Source organism: Cyprinus carpio, chromosome A23, assembly GCF_018340385.1.
Source record: "Cyprinus carpio isolate SPL01 chromosome A23, ASM1834038v1, whole genome shotgun sequence".
Lineage (NCBI taxonomy): Eukaryota > Metazoa > Chordata > Actinopteri > Cypriniformes > Cyprinidae > Cyprinus > Cyprinus carpio.
The window spans coordinates 1,207,944-1,225,096 of NC_056594.1; positions in this window are offsets into that span (position 1 = coordinate 1,207,944).

Genomic DNA, 17,153 nt, shown 5'->3' on the forward strand with positions numbered 1-17,153 from the left:
TCAGTGCTGTTTTATTGTTTTAGCTCGTTGCACAACTGCTATTACAAAATATGATGATACTGTAATTTTAGGTTAGAATTCAGAATTCAAATTCAAAATATTCTCATTTAAAACAGTTTTGAATTGGGTGTTTACAAAGCCACTGCATAAGGACACAGGCCTTTTGGACTTTGGACTCAAATTGGTCTTGTGACAGGCCTGATGCTTAGCATAATTACACAACATACAAATTTGTTGTAAAAAAAAAAATGCTGAAGAAAGTGAATATCCAATTAGACATTGATGTCTAAACTAACATCATTCCGTGATGAGGATGATTCAAAAATGGATGAACAGATGGGTTAAACTGTGAATGCAACTACTGCACAGCTATGGTAGAGTCTGTACAGTAAGTTAAGCCTGTTTAGAGAGCTTTGCCTCTCTTCTCCAGAGCACGAGAGAAGGACGAGGGAGAGTGTTGTTAGGATTTCCTGACGGTTTTCAGTTTCTGGTGTCAGAACATTATCTGCCATGTGTCTGCACAATCTCAAGGGCAGGGTGAAAGTAGCGAGGCCTGAGCCAGACGCCGCACTGAGCCAAGAGCACAACTCTCACAACAATCACACTAATGCCCAATAACCTACTCAATATTAATAATTATAATAATAATAATAGCATTTCTTACTGTAGTCATTAAAGACATGCAATGCAATTTAGTTTTTATCTAATACTTTTCTTTTATTTCCTGTGCTACACTGCACTCACGTGTTAATAGTTGACCCCAGTTGTGAGAATATCAGTTAAAATCTGCTGCAGTTATATTTCACTGTTGTAAATATTGACAGAGATAATTGTGCAGTAAAAAAGGAACATGCATAGACCAACCTTTTACATTCTCTTTAGAATTAAATGTTCAATCATTATGAAATTTTAGTGTCAAAAGGAAAAATCAATTACAATCACTGTTGCTTTTGTTCAATAAGCTCACAAATTGTTATTGATTTAATCGTTAGCATCACTGTAGAGTGGCTTCTTGAGTTTTTATTTTAATTATATATTCTTCTGTCTCTACACATATATACTGTATTTAAAGAAAAGGACAAAGAAGGAGTAAAAGTAAGTAGAAGGGTATAAGAATGATAGAAGGGGACATGCATTGACGTATTGAACCCAGTGCACTTGAAAGCCCTGAGACCTGAGAGTTATTGACATGACTTATGTAGAACAGGTGTACACACGCAACTACACATGTCTGCACACAAAAGTCTGTATCTGAAGAACGACAGAAACACACACAATATTAATGTAATGGCGGCATGCATATTAACAGTCATGCAATCAGATTACATACGGGCAACAAGGACGCACACAGATTTACACAGCATTACAAATCAAGAGAAAAATATACATTCTACCACCCCAACTCATAACAGCATTCAATATCTTTCACAGTGTATCTGCAGAAAAGACCTCACAAATCCGTACATGCAAAACTTCTCCTCAGACTGCGAGTCTATGCTGCTATCAGAAGAGTTTGACTAATCGTCCTCTCGCCAAGGAGAAGCTCCAGCTTAACACTGAAGCAACAACACTCTCTTATATTTCAAATATTTATATATCAGTTTCCCTTCAGAGGGCTATTATATGTCACTCAGAAAGTCATATCAACTCTTGACAGTATGGGTCAGACTGACAAAATGACTGAGATAAAAAAAAAAAAAAAATGTCACATAACATTAAACCTGTAATTCCTGAATTTTAACTGAGGTGGATGCATAAAAAAATAAAATAATAATCATGCAAAACAAAAACAACACTATTCAACTGTACAATATCTAGTGTCTTGGTATCTTAGCGCTGTTTATATTTCTTGGTAACTTACCACTTGTCAAATTCTATTTATATCCTCATTCGTCATCTGCACTAACTACAATATTTATCTCAGTTGCATCCGGTACACTCCCTCAAACTTAACAATTTACAGACTTTCCTGCACATTTAAAAACAGGCATTTATATTCTATATAAACCAATAACTATTGATATATTTCAAGCTGTTTACTAATTGCACTCTCAGGTTTACATCTGGACAACACGAACATTATATTTTCACATTCAGTCTATAGACAACCATCAGAGTCTATTAAGTGACATGTGCATATATTCATACTTCCAGTGTGTGAAGGCATGACTCCAGCAGTTTTCCAGGGAAGCTATTTTACATTCATCACAGGAAAACACATTGTCCACACTCAGGAGAAAGTTCCTCTTTGGCATAAGCATCTGAAGCTTTCTTCTTCTTCACCTTGTATTTACAGCTAGGTTTTCATACTTGGCCTCTTTTTTTTTTTTTTTTTTTTTTTTTTTTGTAACCAGGAAATACCATTTGGAGCTTTAATTCTGGCCCTCAGATCTAATCTCTCTAGTCACAGTTTTGATCATTGGCATACATTTCATATTGCAGTTATTATGTGTGTCATATAAATTAAAGCACAGTGATGTGTTCTGCAGACAACTCCGAAGAAAATTAGAGGAAACTGAGCGTTGACTTTGGTCAGATTATTATTATTTTCCAGAAGTAATAAGTATGAATTATTTCAGAGATATACTGTAACTCAAAACAGAGTGAATATACAGCTGTGCTAGATGAAGTTATTGACAAACTTTAAAACAAGAGCCTGGGCCACTTGCAGTTTTTGCAAAAGTCTTTGATCCATGCAAATTGTGAGAACCATGCAAATTAATGAGTTTAATGAGACCTTTTCAGTTTAAGCCACCATAAAACTGAGTTTGTTCTTGAATGAGTATGTGTTTTGAAAAAATTTGTGTGAGTATTTTTTTTATTTTTTTTTACAATTTATTGATACACAGATGCACCTACAGGTGTAACAATGTTACCTGCAGAAAGATCACTGACAAAGATAGGAAATACTATTACGTATTATGTATTTAAGATGTTGGTCATTTATATATATATATATATATATATATATATATATATATATATATATATATATATATATATATATATATATATATATATATATATATATGCATTTTTAAACTTATTTCAAAAACAAGTAATTTGAAGTCCCCCTTAAGAACAATGTGCATTTCCTTATAAACTGTAACATATTTTGATACAAGTCTATGTACAGGATAATGATTCATCAGCAAAAGTGTTATTAAGGAAAATAAATAGAAACATTGGCTGTCGTAGCACAAAATCCAATCTGCTTGGCACAAGACGCCCCCCAGGCCACACTTTTACAGAATGTCTAAATGACTTTTGATATTATTCCTATATGGTTAGTAACTGGGTAATAACTGATTACATGTAATCTGGATTACTTAATCATATTCTAATCAGATCCCATGGAAGGCTTGGAATGTTTATATTGGAATGTCATTGTTGTTTTCATGTTTATTAATTTTTGTTCATATAATGCAGGGGTTCCCAAACTTCTTTGTTTATTAAAATAAAATATTTACTTGAAATTTCTCTGAGAAAGCTAATCTTTCAATCATTTAACCACACATTTGCAGGTTTGCAGTTCTCTGATGTCGGTTCATGGTCACATAGACATGCAGGTAAACAAATAAAATATCTATATTTGTAGTGTTCAAGTGTTTAAATAATTTGTATTTAAAAATGTTATGATTTAATCAGTTAGATTTGTATAAACGTACAATTCACTCTCTATCCACGTTTAATGTGCTCTATGATATTGACGCAAAAAAAGGATTATATTTTCTTTCTCTTTGTTTTTTATATGAATATGGTACATTTAATGTTAAGTTTAAAACAAGTTTGATAAAAAAGTAATCTAAAAAGTAGTCAGAATATGTTATATGTTACTGACAGTTTTCATCATGTAATCTGTACTCAGTAACGGACTACACTTTATAAGTCATCTACACAGCTCTGGTTACCATTTTAACCAGCATTTGTTTGTTAGTTTGGCTAATTTGAGCTGAAACGTATAGCACTTACAGCAGAGCAGAGCGCTCTCATGATCATAGATGTCTGTGTGAACAATCATCTGAGTCATGAACTGAGCTCAGCCTCAATATGCTGGCTATCTCATGTGCTCAGTAGCCAGGGCACGCGGGATTGACCTGAATTGCACATTAAGTTTGGGCAGATTGTGATTACACAGGGGGAAAGATTAAAGCGATTATGCTATTTTGGAGGATTATGGAAAGTAGATTTTTTCCCAAACTAATAAGTCCAGTGGCCCTCCCACAGCACTGGTCTCAAATGTGCAGATGAGGAGACAGTGAACGGGTGTCAGAAGTACAGCAGCATTCCTACCAACTTTCTAGATCAGGACACATTTGTATTTGTGACATAGTCAATTTTAAACTCATGACAAAGTTTACTTAGCAACAACGTTTGAAAACAACGACAGTGCAGTGCAATGTACTTTGGAATTCATTTATCCATTCTGAAATCCTGCTCTGTGAAGTGATGCAATGGTACCAAGTGCTCAATCAGTTCTGTCTCCAGCTGATGTTTTGGGCTTGTGTCGAGTGGTTGTGGGTCATGTGACTTTAGTTATGCTTGCATGAGGATAATTTGGAATTAGGCAAAAGGGAAAATAAAGTGAACAAACAGGCTACAGTTCTTGTGCTCTGAAATTAATTTAGCATAAAGCTCTTGTGTATCTTAACACTGTTAAATCGAAATCCTTGAACTGCTTCTGAATTGTTTGTGTTCTTGCTGTTAGGAGGTCTGATAAAGAGATGCATCTGGAGGAGTTAAAGGAGGGACAATGTAGTTCTACTCTCTCACCCAGTGTCTCTCCCTGCTCTCCTGGGAGGAAGAAAGGGAAGGAATAGACTCAAGAAAAAGTGTGTCTGCCACAGGCCAGCAGAGCTCTAATCAAGCAGCACTGGGTTAGCGCAAAAACTGTGGGGTAAAAATATCCACCTATTTATACGCAGTCAGGAAGGGCTCCCCTCACAGAGTTTGCAGAGAACAACACAACTACACTGTGAGCCCGGATCTGCTGAATCCTGGAGGATGGTCGTGTTCAAGTGAACGTTTCACTTATGCCAGGAAGAGCTGGAGCGTGTCAGAATCCTTAATAACAGACGTCATGCTCTCCTCTGTTCCTCTGTCAAACCTCATGCGCTGTACAGTAGTACATAAGACTTTTAGAAGAGCCTTTATTTGTATTTGCTCAATTGGTGTCACAAATGTGTTCATAAGTTGTGGAAAATGTGTAATTTTAGTTGGTCTTCAGGTTTCACGATGTACTCAAACTGCATCCTCTGAGCAAGCTATGAGGGTCACGAACATGTTTATTAGATAAACACATACTGTATCTCTACACATGCACATGCACAGAGCTTTGAGTGTGTGTCTGTGCTGAATTTTCCTGCTCTGGGCAAAAGTCTGTTCTATCCCCAGTCACAGAGGACAAGCAAGGGAAATATTTGTGGCAGAACTGTGGTCAAAGAGAAAGAGTGGGGAAAAAAAGAGTAAAAAGAGGGAGTGAAACAGAAAAGAGTTTGGAGGGAGGAGAGAGAGAGAGTGAGAGAGTGTCCCTGTTTTATAATGGAGGTATGTTTGAATACGTATCCATTTCCTTTTTCAAACTGCAGTCTCTAGAGTTTAGAGTTACAGCATGTTACCAGGATTCAGCATTCAGCACTTTTAAGATGTTTTTTTTTTGTCATATAAGATCACAGTTTTTAAACTAAGCATGACTGACAGCAAAGAATGTCATTAGTATCTGACTGTCATTTTTTTTTTTTTTTTTTGGAGCAATGAGAGCAAAGAATGTATTCTTTTATATTAAGAAGACTATTAACATAAAAATAGAACATTAACAAAAGCATTAAAAAATAATGAATGAATAAATAAAATATAATAATAATAATTCATATAAATATACATATAAAAAAATAAATTTATTTCTTCAAACACAGATGGAAAAAACAATGGACATGCACACAAACACAAACATATATCGTCGGCACTCACAGCAGAGCAGTTGCAGAAGAGATGGTGTGTGTAATGACACACTGGTGGGAATCTGCCGTTGCATGTTAATTCTTCCTTCACGCTTGCCTTGACGAAGACAGAGCCTCTAATTGACGCTAAACAAACTGCTGACCCAGAGCACAGCTCAAGGTCCTATCCATACACCCACGAGCACAAGCATATATGCACATGCACCATCATGTATATAGATTCTTGTACATTCCTCCGTACAGTGTCACCATGCAAACAAAGCAACATATATTGCAGATGTACATGCACACAAGCAGATGCAGGACCACTGACTGGGTGACAGTTTTAAAGGGACAGTCATGTTCTTCTCTATGGTTTCACTACGAACATATTCTGTTATATGCATGCCAGCATGTCACCATGCAGATAGTTGTAGTTGTAGAGAGAGCCATAGTTGTTATCTGATTGTAATATATGCACACATTTATGCATGCAACATACATGCACCAGCATGAACTAGCATATTCTTGCATATGCATGTTCCTTTGTAAGCATTTTACCATACAAATGCAGTGGCACATAAATGTGCATCAACAAATGCAAATGCAGACCTGCAGAACTACTTGACTAGAGAGACTGTAAAGAGAGTTTACGAGACTGTAGCATAAACACATGCGCAAGCATACAAACACTTCAACACGCACACCAGGCTGTACATTCTTTTTCTAATATATGCATGCTCCTCTGTATGCATGTCACCATGCAAATACAGTGACTCAAAAGTGTACATGCACAAAGTGTTGATTGCATGTACATACATGCATCTGTACTCACAAATTCTGGCATTTGCGTGCTCCAAAATTAGCATTTTAACATACATGTATGCACGCTTCTCTGTCATTATGTCAAGTAATACAGTGACACATGCATGCATTTAAAAATGAGAGAGAGTCTCATAATTGATATCTGTAATGTCATCACTAATCCATGCACACAAATGGATATACATGCACCAGCCTTATGTTAACATATGCATGCTTCTCCATTAGTATGTCAGTTTAAGCAGTAATGCATGCATGCACAAATGCAGAAACAGAATTACAAGACATCTGCATGGGTGACACCAGTAGTGCAGTGGTGCCTGGAGAAGTGGGTCTAAATTATTAATTTCACCAATAATGCATGCACACACATGCATGTAGCCATGCTTATTCCTGCATATGCATGTTCTTTTATAAGCCTTTTACTACATAAATGCAGTGACACACAAATTTGCATGCACAAATACAAATGCAGGCCTGCAGAACCACTGACACAATTGCAGAGGTTGTGTAGTTGGTATCTTTGATTTCAAACAAATGCATATGTATACAAATACTTGCATTTTCCTACATATGCATGCACCTCTGGTAGCACGTCACCATGCAAATACATTGATAGTGAGCATGCACAAATGCAGATGTAAGCATACAAGACCTCTGCATGGGTGATATAGTAGTAGGGAGTGTCATAAATGCATGCAGCCGCTTTAACATAAATGCACCAGCCTGAACAAGCATATTCCTGCATATGCATGCTCCCTTATAAGCATTGTACTACACAAATGCAGTGATGCATTGAAAAGTTCTTGCCACCATGCAAATATATTGACTCAAAAGTGTGCATGCACAAATGCAGATGCAGGCCTGCAGAACCACTGACTGGGTGACACAGTTGCATAGATAATGTAGTATCTTTGATGTAATCACAAACGTATGTGCACACATGCAAACGCCTGTGCATTCATGCATGTACCAGGCTGCACATGCATATTTCACTGTAGCCACAATGTTTACATGCACAAATTCTTGAGAGAGTGTCGTAGTTGGTCCTTTGATATCCAAGATCATTTTTAGTGCTTGAATAGTCCCATTCCAGAGCATCAACAGGAAACACAAGGACACCTTTGTGTCATCTGCACTGTGAATCCTTGCTGCGTCTCACAGATTATTTTACTGTGCTACACTTTAGAAAGGGCAAGTGCATGCATGCTTGTGCTGATCGCATGCCAGAGGCGGGAGGGAGAAAGTGCACACGTTTAGCCCTCCTTCTTTCTCTCTCTCTCCTTGGAGAGCTGAAGCTCTTTGAAGGTGATCTGAGGTAGCGTCGTCTAAGTGGCTTACTGCTCCCTTACCCTCTCCACCTGGGCCTCTAGGGGTCTGAACCCAACACAGTCCCGTCTCCAAATCCAGGCCCAGGCCTCTCCCAGAAGCCCCTGGGCTCAGAAGGCAGAGAGCCATGTTTCTGCTGTAATTGAAGATACCAGTGCAGGAAGAACAAGCAGCTATTACAGTGAATGTGTCTGAGAAATTAAAATATCTGATTTTAATAGCATGTCAAAAGCTTGTGCATGTGTGCGGGATGCCTGAATGTAGATGAGTTATATATGTTTTTATGGGTTAAGTGAACAAGATAGAACATGACAAAAGCAGTCAGAGAGAGAGAGGGGGAATTATTTAGTGTGACTCATATTCTTACACTAACCATTGTGTCTCCTACTTTCAAAAAATACTTTATTTAAAGGAATAGTTCACCCTGAAACTTCGGTTTACGTTTATTCACTTTTATGCTATTCCAAACCCACATTGCTTGCTTGCTGATGTTTTCAGTTGTTGATGTCAAACCTGGTGTGGTGTGCCTTGAAACACCATTTTTTATTTGGAATTAGATTGAGAGTGTCATTGATGTGGACGGTTTTCAAAAGACTTTTGCTATTTTTTTTTTCGTTTCTTTTTTTTAGCTCAACAGCACCATCATAAAACAAATCATTCTTTCTGTTTTTGTGCACTGTGGATGAACAAGAGTCTTATGGGTGTGGAACAACATAAGGTTGAGCAAATGATGACAGATTTTTTATTTATTTATTTTTTTTATTTTTTTTAACTATTCCTTTAAAGAAATTTGGGTTGAACTTCATACTCCCACATGTCTGTTTCAGATACACAGATATACACATCTGTCTGCAACATCTGTCGGTGTTAAATAGCAATCATTATTCTGCTATTAAGACAGTAAAAGCTTGATCTTAATGGCCTGGTAATGACAACATGTTCATTGCATTATAAGCGAGAGCAGACTGCAGGGTGTTAGCAAACTTTTGGTCCATGATTCTGAGCAAAAATCTTTACTCTCTTCAACACCTGCATCCCATTTCATTCTTTTCCTCTCTCTGATGTTTATTCTTCTCACATCCTTCCATTTCTCATTCTGTTTTTCCTTTCCATTACCCCCATATCTCTCTGTACTTCCCCTCCGGGTGCATCTCTCTTCAATAACCCGTCCGACCTGTTCGCTGTCTGATGCATGCTCATGCACACACATTCACACAAATCATGCACACAGCTGCGTATAGGATCCAGAATAAATGGACAATAAATAAATAAAGAGAGATAAAGAGAATATGCATTGATGTGACTCAGAGTCACACGGAACTTGAAACAGGATTTCTCAATAGAAGAGTTTTTCTAATTACAGAGAGGAAGAGGAAATAGGCGAAACAGTGACTTCCAACTCAGAAACTTTCAAAATTCCATTCTTAAATGAGTAAACTCTCTCTGAAGGCTGCATGGCGTTATCATCTCATAAATGCACTAATCTTGAATTTTTTACTTCTTGTGTTCATTTTCTTCTTTTCACTTTATTTGTTACGTAAAAAATGTAAATGTGTTTATTAAAGTGTAAAAATGTAGATTCTATTTACACAAAGTGGAAATAGTGTTCTATACATACAGGTTTCACCAAATAAAAATAGCAATATACTGCATTTTTTAACACTAATAGAGCATCTAATTAATGATAAACACTGTTCACACAAAGTGTAAATAGAAATGTTATGCTATTTTTACTAAAGATATAATATGTTAGCAATAATCCAGAGTTTGTGGAAAGCTGGCTATTTTTTTATTTTATTTTTGCACCTAGATATTTGCAGCCATATATTTACTGCATATAGAAAGAGAAATATATACCATAAATATGATGTTCTTTCTATATAGTCTACATAATCAATACATTCATTTACACTCACAGACACTGCCATTTAATAATTACTACACTGTCATTCAAAAGTTTGGGGATTTATTTATTTATTTATTTATTTATTTATTTATTTATTTATTAATGTTAAAATAAATAAAAAATACAGTAAAAACTGTAATACTGTGAAATATTATTGCAATTAAAGATTTTTTTTTTTATTTTGTAATATATTTTATTGCATGTAAATTATTCCTGTGATGCATAGCTGAAATCATTCTTATGTACTGATTTGCTGCCCATTGAAAATAGTTGTGCTGCATAATATTTTTGTGAGAATGTGCTATATTTTGTTTCAGAACTTTTTGTTAATAAAAAAGTATGAAATCATCTGAGAGAGTCAACAAATGAGCAGAGTGTGTTTTGAAAAGAGATTTATTTTGATCGTTACACAATACCTATAGATCTTATGTAGCCCCACCCTTTTTAACACTGTCTTCCTTTTGTATTTCCACGGTTGTACGAATTTATGAATGAACCGCTCGTTTCAAAATCATCCCGGGCTACTGACATTTGTTATGACATCCACTTTGAAAATGATGTTGCTCATGATAACTTTTGTTAAATCTGCAATAAATAAATCCATGTCACCAGCTAATTACTCTTCAACAGTGATGCTATAGAGCAGGGGTTTCAAACTCAGTTCCTGGAGGTCTGCAGAGTTTAGAGTCAACCCTAATTAAACACACCTGATCCAACTAATCAAGTCCTTCAGGCTTATTTGAAAACTACATGGTATGTGTGTTGGAGTGTTCATTTTCACTTCTCCCCTGACTCTTTATTACTCTAGTTATGTAACAGAATCACTTCTTGTTGTCATTTTTTATTTGTTTTTTTTTTATTTGGTTGTTTCTTTGTCTCATTAGTTTAAACTCTCTTTCTCTGTCCGTCTGTATATGTATCTATTATTAGCTGACGTCTTCCCTTGGGATTTCAGCTGCTAAACTCCATATTCATGACCCATCACTTGTGGGATTAGTATAGAATTATCCGCTTTGGATGCAGATGGAAACCTGCCACAGACATGAGAACAGACAGACATGATCATCGACACATGATCACATGTGCTCCTTCACCTACACGTGATCATCTTTACAGGCAAACTAATTCTGCTAGTGAACTCATTAACACTATTTACCAGTAAAGTTTTTGACTAGTATTTATTTGGTTATTAGTACACTTATTTTGCCGAGTGAAAGTTGTCTTAAAGGACAGTTATCCAAGTCTTCTTTGAAAAAAAAAAGAAAAAAAAGTGTTAACTGAAAGCATAGCATAGCATAAATAAATAAATAAATAAATAAATAAACATTAGACAATTTTATAAATGTTGCCTTGGCAAATAATTGAAATGAGTTTAAGTACTAAAACTGAACTGGAAAAAAAATAAAATAAAATCACTCACTCAACATTTTACAGGAATTTTACCTGTATTTTAAATTCTGCACTTATTGTCTTTGGTTTATTGGAAGTTTATAAGAGTAATGGATAATGTCCTTGCAGAAATTTACAAGTACATTTTCCGTAAATGTCAATTAAAATAAAAATGAAAATTGAAAATATAAAAAAATCTAATTCAAAATATAATATAATATAATATAATGCTACATGAATAATACTAAAATAACACTGCTGCATGGACAGTTGAATCTATGTTTTGTGAGTAAGTTCAGTATGCTGGTAATGATATGAGTAGTAAATCATAGAGACACTCATAACACAAATGACACTGTTTCCTGAGAATGCAGGTCAGTTGTGGTGTTTGTGTCCAGTGTGTGTTTTACAGTAGTTGTTCTTGAGGTGTAGTATGAAGTCTTTAGGCTACATGGTACAGTATGTGCTCTGCTGAAAGGACATCCCGCCTCTCGATCTCAGGCATGTGGCCAGAAACACACTTCATCTCAATTTCAAATCTCAGCCCTGACTTTGACCTCACTGCACAAAACCAGTTACAGGATGATCTCTTTCTCTCTTTCACCCTGTCCTTCTCTCTCTCTGCTCTCAATGCTTATAACTTCATTCGCTGGACCGTCTTTACTTGTTTTGAATTAATTTTTTAACTTTTAAAATTTTTTTTTCTAAATTGTCCTTCTTTTCTTATTGTCAATACACCTCACTCTCCTCTCCTTCCAGTTTTATTCTGTTTCTGTCAAACAAGAAGACCACAGGAAGTATGAAAAGTGATGTGCAAAGAAAAAAAAAATCAAGGTAAATAAATATCACATGTGAACAGACTATTTTATTAATTGTGTATCAAATCATTTCAAACCCCCCACCTCCCCCAATAAAAAAAAAAATAAAATAAAAAAATAAAAAAACGAAAGTTGCATAAATATTTAAAATGTTGTTGCCATCCCACACTGAACAATAATTTGACATGCAGTGAAAATGTTCTGAGAAAACAAATTAGAAGAGATTAGAGCATTTTTTTTACGCATGTCTCTGCACTGTGGGACATTATTAATGGACAAATTCAACTAGTGTGAAAGGTGTGTTTAAGACAGTTTGTTTTCTAAATGTGCCCATAGTTGAAAGAACATTTTTATTTATTTATTTTTTATTTTTTTATTCCATCTTCTCATGTGCTTTCATGCTTTTCAGGCATGATCTGGAAGTGTAGTGATCTGTTTTTTTTTCTCCATTTTTTTTTCAGGTTTGTTGTGGTGATGGGACAGACACGCACTAAATGAACAAAGAGAGAAAGAGAGCGCAGGAGAATAAAAGGGAAAAAGAGAATGCACATCCTCACAGCATCCTGTTTCCTGTTCGGCCTTTATGGGACTTCCTGCTTCATTGTCAACAGAAAATCTCACCTGTTTTTATAGCCAGAGAGACAGAAAGAGAGAGAGAGAGGGGAAGAGTGGACAAGTTAAAGAGAGAGGGAGTAGAAAAAAGGTTAAATCTCATGCACTACATCAATTAAAAATTCACTTTCAAAAATTAAAATGTGAATTTCAATCTGTCCTGATTGAATTCATCAAAGCAAGAGACACAATTATAATGGACATTTCTTTTGAAAATGATTCATTGTTACATCACACTGAATTAACAAATAGTTTAAAAAACAGAAACCTCTATCTGAAATACTAAGTTTAACATCATAACATTAATTTTTTTTTATTGATTTAGTATCAGTCTAAATGAAGAGTCTGCCTATGTATTACATGAACTTTAAAAATGCACATATGATTAATACCACAAATATCTGCAAACCCGTAACATGTTGAGCCTGCAGAGCTTTGAATGACTTGTCATACAGCTCTGAAAGCACTTGAGGGTGAAACAATAATGACATGAGAGTTTTCTTTTTTGGGTGACAAATATTCTGTTAATTGCCTTTTAAATCATGCCTTGTAAATGTGACATATATACTGAAAATATGTAGCTCTACTACATGATAATGTTTTGCAGGCAGTTTTTATTGCTGAAGAGAGAAATGGAAAGTTAGAGGAGTAAAATGAGGAGCACTAGCAGGAGAGAGCTGGTCTCTGAGGATCTCTGGCCAGATGTTTCCACACTCAGCTCTTCCGCTTGATCATTCCCAGCACTTCCTTTTCAAAAGAGAAGGAAAAATGAAAGGAAAAGCGAGAGTGTGAGAGAGAGAGGTAGAGAGTGTGCAACATTACCCCTCCTTACAAAAACTCTCGCTCTGGTTCAATGGGCAATGAAAACACGACAGACTGGCCGGCCCCTCCTCTCGCTCTCTCTCTCTCTCTCTCTCTCTCTCTCTCTCTCTCTCTCTCTCACACACACACACACACACACACACACACACACACACGCATTTTTCAGAGTTTTGTGTCAGCTGATTGACTCTGTCAGATAAATCACTGTGACAGACTCAACAGGTCTGTAAGTCAAACAGGGGTGGTATATATATATATATATATATATATATATATATAAACAACTACAATAAACACCTTTCAAATGCAGATCAAATCAGTCACAACCTATAAGGCTTATGCAAAATAATTGTAACAAGTGTGAATGAATTAATAAAATTATTTCTTCTTCCTTTTCTCTTTGTTTTTGTATCCATGTCACTACAAAATGTCCAACATATTGTTTACTGATGAGCTCTTAAAAAGAAATACCGAAACCCATATTTGAATCTAATATATCTATTATATGTTGATATTATATGTTGATAATTGGCACACACACACACACACACACACACACACACACACACACACACACACACACACACACACACACACACACACACACACACACACACACACACACACATACAGTTTTTTTTTCCCTCTGGGTTGCTATAATTTCTACAATCTCCTCCAACATTTAAATTACTCTGTCTGTTCAGTAATGACACCCTCCACCTTGTCCATCTGTCTCCACAATGACACACGTCAGCATAATGGTGTCATAATACCAGTAATACCACATCATCCCTCAAATACTTATGTACTTAATTAATTATATTTGTAATATATTGCAAATATTGAGTGTGAATTGTAAACTAAAGTAAAATAAAAACAATTAAACTAAAACAAAGTTTTATCTTTCTTCACACCACAACTTCAAAAATAAATAAATTAAATAAATAAATTACGTTGATTTTATTAAAACGTTTCATATTATGCATTAAGTGCTAGAGAAAAATGTTTTCATATAACAGAAACTGTGTGTCTTTATGATCGAGCCCAGTAAGGTTGTGTATATTGAGATCAGGAGGGGGCCAAGCACTGAACCCTGAGGCACCCCAGTGGTTATCTGATGTGTTTTAGACCCCATTTGATTCCAGGAAACATTTAAAAGATCTACCCTTGAGGTAGAATTCAATCTATTAAAGTGCAGTTTCTGAGTTGAGAAATTGAGAGTTTACTGTTTCACTCTTAAATTCCAGGGTCAAACCCACTGTGGTAACATCAGGATAAGAGTCACTCTCAAGAGCATGTTGGTAACTCCTGAATTAGTTTGTACAGTGTTCAAACCTACAACCTTTAAATTGTCACCCAGATTATAATACCATTACTATACCTCTATCATGTCATCATTTTTTTTTTTTTAAATGTTAAATGTTTATCTCCCTGAGGTCCAGTACAGTGTTTGTGCCAAACTATTATAATTTTTTACATCATTTTGCATCATTTCACATTATTATTGGGTTATTTGATAATATAATTACATATACGTTATGTCATTGCGTGATTATGTAAACAAATTGAACCAGTTCATAGAAACTAGGGCTACATCTTGGATGGCCTGAGGTTGAAAACACTACCAGCAAATTATCATTTTGGGATGAATTATCCCTTTAAACTTTGCATGCATCCAGATTTATTAAGATTTCCTAGAAAGGGTGTTTAAGCATTCTTCCATTATTCGTTCAGTTGAAAGATTTGTTCTATACCACAGACACATTCACAAACATAAAAACACAACTGATGCATGCAGTCTTTGTGTATGATATATGATATGGTTCATCATAACCATATATGATAAGGTACATCTCTAATTGTCATAAAGTACCCCGAAAGCAGCACATGTGACTTCTAACATTTTGGGCAGTATTAAGCGGCTTTTGTCGGCCCCAGTAGACATGTTAGGGTAAATACCACTGACGTGCAAATGGGCAGTTGTGTGTTAACTTTTCAGGTTTCTGACATCAGAAATCTATTTTCCTATAGATTCTATCACTGATGTAATTGGCAGGGGATTGGTGAGGATATTTGAAACACTGTCATCAAAAGTGTCATCAAACTATTCAAATGACATTTCACTAAGTAAACAAACATTAGTCCATTTATTCACTGTTTTTATTCCTTAATCTCTGTAAATTCTTGCACATGAACAGGCTGTGTAGTAGCTTCTTCTGTGCTATTCATCTTCTGAGAGCGTCTGTGTGTGAGAGACAGGCAGGGACCTCGGGACTTACTTCTGCTGTCTCATCAATAGACATATGCAATTGTGAGATTGCAACACCAGGTAATCACATGAATACACACATTATGAGAGAGACAGACAGAGAGAAAGAGATTGCATGTAAGTGTTGGAGTGAAACGCAGTGATTATGGAGGTTTGAAGAGGTGTGTTAAGGGGTGTGTAATTAAAGGTAAACAGAGCAGTATGATGCAGAAAGACACAGATTACACTCTTTATCATTGCCAAGGCTATGTGTGTGTGCGGTTATTTATATAAGGGGATCATTTAGAGAGCATTCCAGCAAAAGATTCAAATTTTGGAGATGTCTCTAAATGTGTGATTGTGTGTGCATGTCTGTACTCATACACAACAGTAGTGATGCCAGATACATTGTAATTATATCAATCAACATAATTTAAGCAACGAATGAACTGTACCACAAACAGATACAAAAACATCACAGACTGTGGAAGGTAACACAACTAGACCAAAGGAGGCTCAAGTGCTGTCTTAAGAGGCGTTCACACTAGATTTTAAGAGTTAAAATTACTTTGGACTATGGATGGAAGTGAATCTAGCATGACCATCCCTTTAGCGTGCAAGGAGATTGATATTGGCCTCATTTAGTAAAAAAGTGTGTGGAATCATTCCAAATTTAAACATAAGGTAATTCCTTAAGATCAATGTTTTTTTTTTTTTTTGTGCTTGTTTGTCAGTTAGGATCACATCCAAGGTATTAAGGATCATTTGAAGTCTAGTGTGTGTGTTTATGTGTGAAAGCCTGCTGCAGGTCATGACTGCCTAATATCTTCTGTTAGCAGTGAATTACACCTCATTATGGTAAATCTGGAGCCACACACACACTCCTTGCGGCTCATACACAAATGTGCAAAGTGTAAATGCTCAGCAGCGTGTTGCAGGTAAGTATATGTGGTGTTAGTTATACCTGCAGACAGCTCACACACACACACACACACACACACACACACACACACACACACACACACACACACACACACACACACACACACACACACACACACACACACACACACACACACACACACACACACACACACACAGACTCCAGACAGCCTAATGATGTGCTGGAGGTTTGACTGCTGTCATTGAGCGTGTGTCTGTGTCTGCAGAAGTCAAGACAGACGAGAGACTTTCAATTAACATGGCTAAAAATCATTATGATGTCATTCTATGATTCCATGCATGCACACACACACACACGCACATGC